Genomic DNA, 5,809 nt, shown 5'->3' with positions numbered 1-5,809 from the left:
TCTCTGTGAGTTCGAGGCCAGCCTGGTCTACAAGAGCTAGTTCCAGGACAGGCTCCAAAGCTACAGAGAAACCCTGTCTCGAAAAACCAAAAAAATAAAACAAAAAAAAAAAAACTGAAACCAAAAGCCCAGGATCTCTTTTCTAGCATCTCTTTACATGTTCAAAGCACTGGCAATGCGCCTCCCCTCACAGTCCGCCATGCCACAGTGCTTCTGGCATGGCTTGTGCAGCTCCCAGCGGGTCACCTCTTTCTCCCTATGTGGGTTCACCACACACTGTGACATAGGTCCAGACCCCCAAGGCAAGGCCTGGGAATCCTCTGATCAAGGTTTGCTGAATGCATTTGAGAGTCCAAGAAAATGCCCATTACTGAACTCCTCTGGGCTCCTCTGGGCACCAGAGTCTGAGGATCACGAGCACGGGTCACTACCAGGGAAGCAGGATGAGCAACAGAAGCTCTTCGAGAAGACCGCAACTGTGAACAATGAAATTCTGCTGCTCCTGGGGACTCATTAAGAAATCTAACCTACGGGACTGGGGATGTAGCCGAGTCGGTGGAGTGATCACCTAGCACACACAAAGCCCTGGGTTCTATCCCCAGCACCGCATAATCCATCTGTGGTGAGGATGCCAGGATTCTTAGCACGGGAGGTGGAGGAAGGAGGATCAGAATTCCCAAGTCCTAGGAGCTGGAGAGCTGGCTCAGCAACTGTGCTCTTCCCAGAGAACCTGGGTTTGATTCCCAGCTCTCAAGGGGCAGATCTCAGCCATCTGTCTGTAACTCCAGTTTCAGGGACTCCGAGGCCCTTTTCTGACCTCCACAGGCACCAGACAAGCACAGACAAATAAATAAAAAAAAAAATTTAAGGGCCTCCTCAGCCAGTTCAAGGCTAGTCTGGTATACAGGAAACTGCCCTTTAAAAGCAAAACATCTAACTTAGGAAGAACTTGTCAAAAAATGACATGAGAATGTTATATATAAAAAAGGTGTCACTGGGCATGGTGGCACAGGCCTATGATCTCAGGATCCAAAATTCAGGATGGTGACAACTGCACAGAAAAAAAAAAAAGGCAAGGTAGCTCAGTGGTAAAACACTTGCTGAACACATGCAAAGCCCAAGTTCCAATCCTCAGCAACACACACACACACACACACACACACACACCAAAAAAAAACCCACAGAATTCTACAAATAAACAATGATAAGCTTTTTATATTATTATTCAATCTTGCCATCTTCAGGAACATTCTAATTCCAAGAATAAGGTACAAAAAGTTTGTTCAAAAAAGTATCTAACTGGGGGCTGGAGAGATGGCTCAGTGGTTAAGAGCATTGACTGCTCTCCCAGAGGTCCTGAGTTCAATTCCCAGAAATCATATGGTGGCTCACAACCACCAGTAATAAGATCTGGTGCCAACTTCTGTCTGCAGGGATACATGCAGGCAGACCATTGTATACATAATAAATAAATAAATCTTTAAAAAAAGTATCTAACTGGTGGAGGAGTCTGGAGATGACGTTCAGAGATAGCACCTTGCAAGGGGAAGGAAAAGAAGGAAGAACAAGTCATCAGCCTTGGGCCTCAAGTGGCTGAAGGAGAAAATGTATTTGGTGTCTGCCATATTTTTGCATCATTCAGTGACACCTTTGTCCATGTTACCGACCTTTCTGGCAAGGAAACCATCTGCCAGGGACTGGTGGAATGAAGGTAAAGTCCTCTCCGTATGCAGCCATGTTGGCTGCCCAGGATGTAGCCCAGAGGTGCAAGGAGCTGGGCATTACTGTCCTGCATACCAAACTCCGCACCACAGAGGAAACAGGACCAAGACCCCTGGACCTGGAGCCCAGTTAGCCCTCAGAGCTCTTGCTCGCTCAGGGATGAAGACTGGGAGGATTGAGGATGTCACCCCCATCCCCTCTGACAGCACCTGAAGGAAGGGGGGTTCGTCATGGTTGCCGTCTGTGAACAGGACTTCTCAAATTATTTTCTGTTAATAAATTGCTTTGCATGTGCAAGAGGCCAGCCTGGTCTACAGAGTGAGTTCTAAGACAGCACAGTCTCAGGCCCCACTCCACTGTCTCCTAACCCTGGTGTGGTGGCTAAGCCCATAATTCTAGCACCAGGAAGATCAAAAGTTCCTGGTCAGCCTTGGTACATAGTGAGTTTGAAATCAATCTGAGCTACATCATTCTGTTTTTCCCTAGAGACAAGGCAATGGGAGCTAGCCAAAGTAATCTTTCTGGATGAATGTGGCAATCTGAACTATTTTCATATCTGGTCTTCCTGGGTTTGACAGTGACCTGTGATGCATGGGAATTAAGAAAATATTTTAGGACACACCTTTTTAATCCCAGCACTCTGGAGACAGAGGCAGGTGGCTCTCTGTACATTCAGAGCCGGCTTGGTCTATATAGCAAGTTCTAGAACAGTCAGGGGTACACAATAAGACCCTGTCTCAATAAATATTTTTTATGATAAGTTTTGTAATTTGTTCTGATGTTTAGCACACATTGGTGAGGGACGTTTCCAAACAGATCACTATGGCCGCTCCATCTGGAGCCCAAATCTGCCTTATAAATTCTGACTTGGCAGGCGCTAACTGGAAGGAAACTGTCTATCCCGCCGGCTTATTTTCCTGTTTATTTTGATCTTTGAAGGGGTGGCCTGCCAGACAGAAGAAAGCTCAAGATTTTCAAGTGGTCAGATGGACACAATGCTGACTTTATCTACATAAACACGGAGCTGTTTTCACAAGACCTTAACAGATTAAAAACAAAGCAACCGCTGCTACAGAGCTAGCGAGATTTGGGGAGCAACACTGCAAGTCTCTTCGAAGCTGCCGGGCTGGCGTTAGGTTTTCTCCGCAGCTCCCAATCTGAATACTAAGAGGGGAAGTCCCATGAATCAATGCTTAGTGTGACACAAACCATACCAATGGAGTGAGTCTGTCCCACAGACGAGTGCCACGTCCATTTCCATGCCAACAGTACATCAACAATACACCCGAATAGGTACTGTGTGGACCAGCGAGATGGCTCAGTAGGGAAGGAACTTGCTGCCAGGCCTGACAATCCGAGTTCAATCCCAAGACCCACATGGTAGAAGAACAGAACCGATTCCCACAAGTTGTCCTCTGACCTCCACACTAACACACAAGCGACGTGCACTCCCCTCCTACACACAAAACAAAAACAAAGGCCTTGGTGGTGGTGGCACATGCCTTTAATCCCAGCACGTGGGAGGCAGAGGCAGGCGGATCTCTGTGAGTTCGAGCCCAGCCTGGTCTACAAGAGCTAGTTCCAGGACAGGCTCCAAATCTACAGAGAAACCCAGTCTTCAAAAACCAAAAACCGGAAGGAAAAAAAAAAAAGCCAGCTACTTTGGCCTGGGATGTAGGTCAATTGGTAGAGTGGTTGCCCACCAGTCACAAAGCCCTTGGCACTCCATAAACCAGGCACAGTGGAGGATGCCTGTAGTCCCAGCACTCAGGTACAGGAGAATCGAGAGTTCAAGGTCACCCTCAGCTATATAATCAGTAGGTACCTGTATTTTGTTTTTTTTAAAGAGATTTAGTTACACACATGCAGCCCCATGCCCACGGAAGTCAGGGAGTTGTGCATGCTAGGTGATCAAACACAGACGAGCTCCTTCCTTCCCCGGTTTTGTTTATCGTTTTTGGATAAACAAGTGGGATTCTGTGTGTCTGGTAGTAGTCTAGTCTAGTCTGTTCCCCGATAGAGGACATCAGCACGGAGTCTGACTGAGCTGGCATCTGCCCATCTTAGTTTGCATTCCCTTGGCGTTCCTGTAGCCCAGGGATGAAGGGCTAAAAGCGGACTGCCACTTGAAAAAACGGCAGTGTTCCAAAGTCCTTGAGCCTCCGCCTCCTGTGCATCTGGGAAGGCATTCAGAGGGAGTGCAGGGAACCCTCCGCTCCAGCTGGACCGCACCCCTGCTGAGCTGGCAGAGCACCCTTGCCTCCTGTGCCCACTGCTAACCTGTGGTATAGCTCACTTCTCCATGCTTCTAGTTTCATGTTAGAGCAGGGCAGTTTAAGTGGGGCAGAAATAGAAGTTTTACAATGATTGTGTTGCTGTTCTCAAGTGGCAACGCTTGCTAGACCAGAGAGGAAGAGGAAAGCCTGGTCCAGTAACAGCCAAAGGGTAACTACTCACACCGGCTTGATGGACAGGGACCTGCTGGGCTACAGAAATGGCTCAGCAGCTCAGTACTCTTGTAGACCTGCAAATCTATGAGCCTAGAGGTGGGAGCAGGAGATCAGGAGTTCAGTGCCATCTTTGGAGACCTGGCCTCAAAAAAAAAAAAAAGAAAGAAAGAAACAACCGCCCCCCAAAAAAAGAGATAAAATTATAACAATTAAAAAAAAGACAAACCAAAAATAGCACAGGACAGTGGTGGTGAGTGTCATTAATTCCAGTACTCAGGAGGGCAGAGGCAGGCAGATCTCTGTGAGTTCAAGGCCAGCCTGGCCTACAGAGTTCCAGAACTGGCTCCATAGCTACTGAGAAACCCTGTCTCAAGAAACCAAAATAAATAAATTCTAGTTAAATAAAAATAAAAATAGAAAAGTAATAAGTAGGTTGGATAGATCACTTGCCAGCCTTGGAGAGGCCCTAGGTTTGATCCCTTCCAAGGAAAAACAGAAAAAAAAACAACAAAAAACCCAAAGAAAATACCTCTAAAATAACATAAACTACTGGCTATTTTCTCCAGTGTATTTTTGATATAACATACAACTAGACATTCAAAACTAGAATAGATGGGTTTTTGGTAGTGAAAATCATGACTGTAATTTCCAGAAATGTCATACAAGAGAATCTGAAAACAGGTGTTCGGCAGTTCCCTGGGGATTCCCACAGCGCTCAGCTGAGGGCCTTGCACAATCACGTGCTGGTGGAATTGAACTGTCCCTCCCAAAGGCAAACTGGGTGGTGTGTCTAGCCCTTCGAACTGTAGTGGTCTTAAAACAGAACCAAATAGTTATCCAGGGTCACGCACTGTGATGACAGCAAGGTACAAGAATGCCATCCCAGACATACCAGGAATGCCATCATCTGCAGCTCTAGCTCCCGCCACCCAAGTGTTCTGAGAGGACTGGGAGCCACCAAATGCTGGTGCTAGTAGATCAATTAACAGCTGATTTGGTAGAAATTAATTTCCATGGAGAGTAAGTCCTTGTGTTTAGTCCAGCTACGTGTGTTTTCTTAAACAGCACCTGCTAGGCCCTCCCAACCTGTTTAGCAACAAGAGTCCCCAGTCCTTCATTAAGGAGACTAAACAGGGAGGCGGTTCTTCCAGCACCCGGGAGGAATTCGAATGACTCCTCCTCCAGCTGAAGATGAGAGCCTGGTCTCCCCGGGCATTCACCTTGGCTCTTAATTTCTGAAGACCGAAGAGCTTCTCAGATTAGCATTTGTCACTATAGCCATAAGCAAGATGCCCCACGACAAGCGATCTTTATGTGTGTGCATGCATATGTGTGTGCGCGTGCATGTGTGTGTGGGTGTGTGTGGAGGAGGCCAGGGGCTACCGTCAGGTGACTTCCCTGACCACTTCCCACTTGGGATTTTATTTTTACAGAGGCAGGGGCTTTTGGCTGGCCTAGTTGGCCAGGTCGGCCAGGTCGCCCTTCTGATTCTACTTCCCCAGTGTGAATTACAGGAATGAACACCCTGGCCTGGTTTACTTCTAAATTTGTGTTACGTTTTCTTTATTCACTGTGTGTGTTTGTGGGTGTGGCACAGTGCTCAAGTGAAGATCTGAGGAGTTTTCTTTATTCACTGT

At 47.1% G+C, this 5,809-nt stretch overlaps 1 protein-coding gene and 1 pseudogene across 10 annotated transcripts in view; one reads left to right on the top strand and one right to left on the bottom strand.

Annotated features, from left to right (window-relative positions):
* The window catches only part of Fnbp1 (formin binding protein 1), a 123,649-nt gene that overhangs the window by 95,076 nt on the left and 22,764 nt on the right, over positions 1-5,809 (bottom strand). The gene's annotated exons all lie outside the window — the stretch shown is intronic.
* Positions 1,521-5,809, top strand: part of LOC102000574 — a 26,267-nt pseudogene continuing 21,978 nt past the window's right edge.

This window comes from Microtus ochrogaster, chromosome 4 (genome assembly GCF_000317375.1).
Source record: "Microtus ochrogaster isolate Prairie Vole_2 chromosome 4, MicOch1.0, whole genome shotgun sequence".
Classification (NCBI taxonomy): domain Eukaryota; kingdom Metazoa; phylum Chordata; class Mammalia; order Rodentia; family Cricetidae; genus Microtus; species Microtus ochrogaster.
This window is presented reverse-complemented; position numbering and strand designations above follow the sequence as displayed.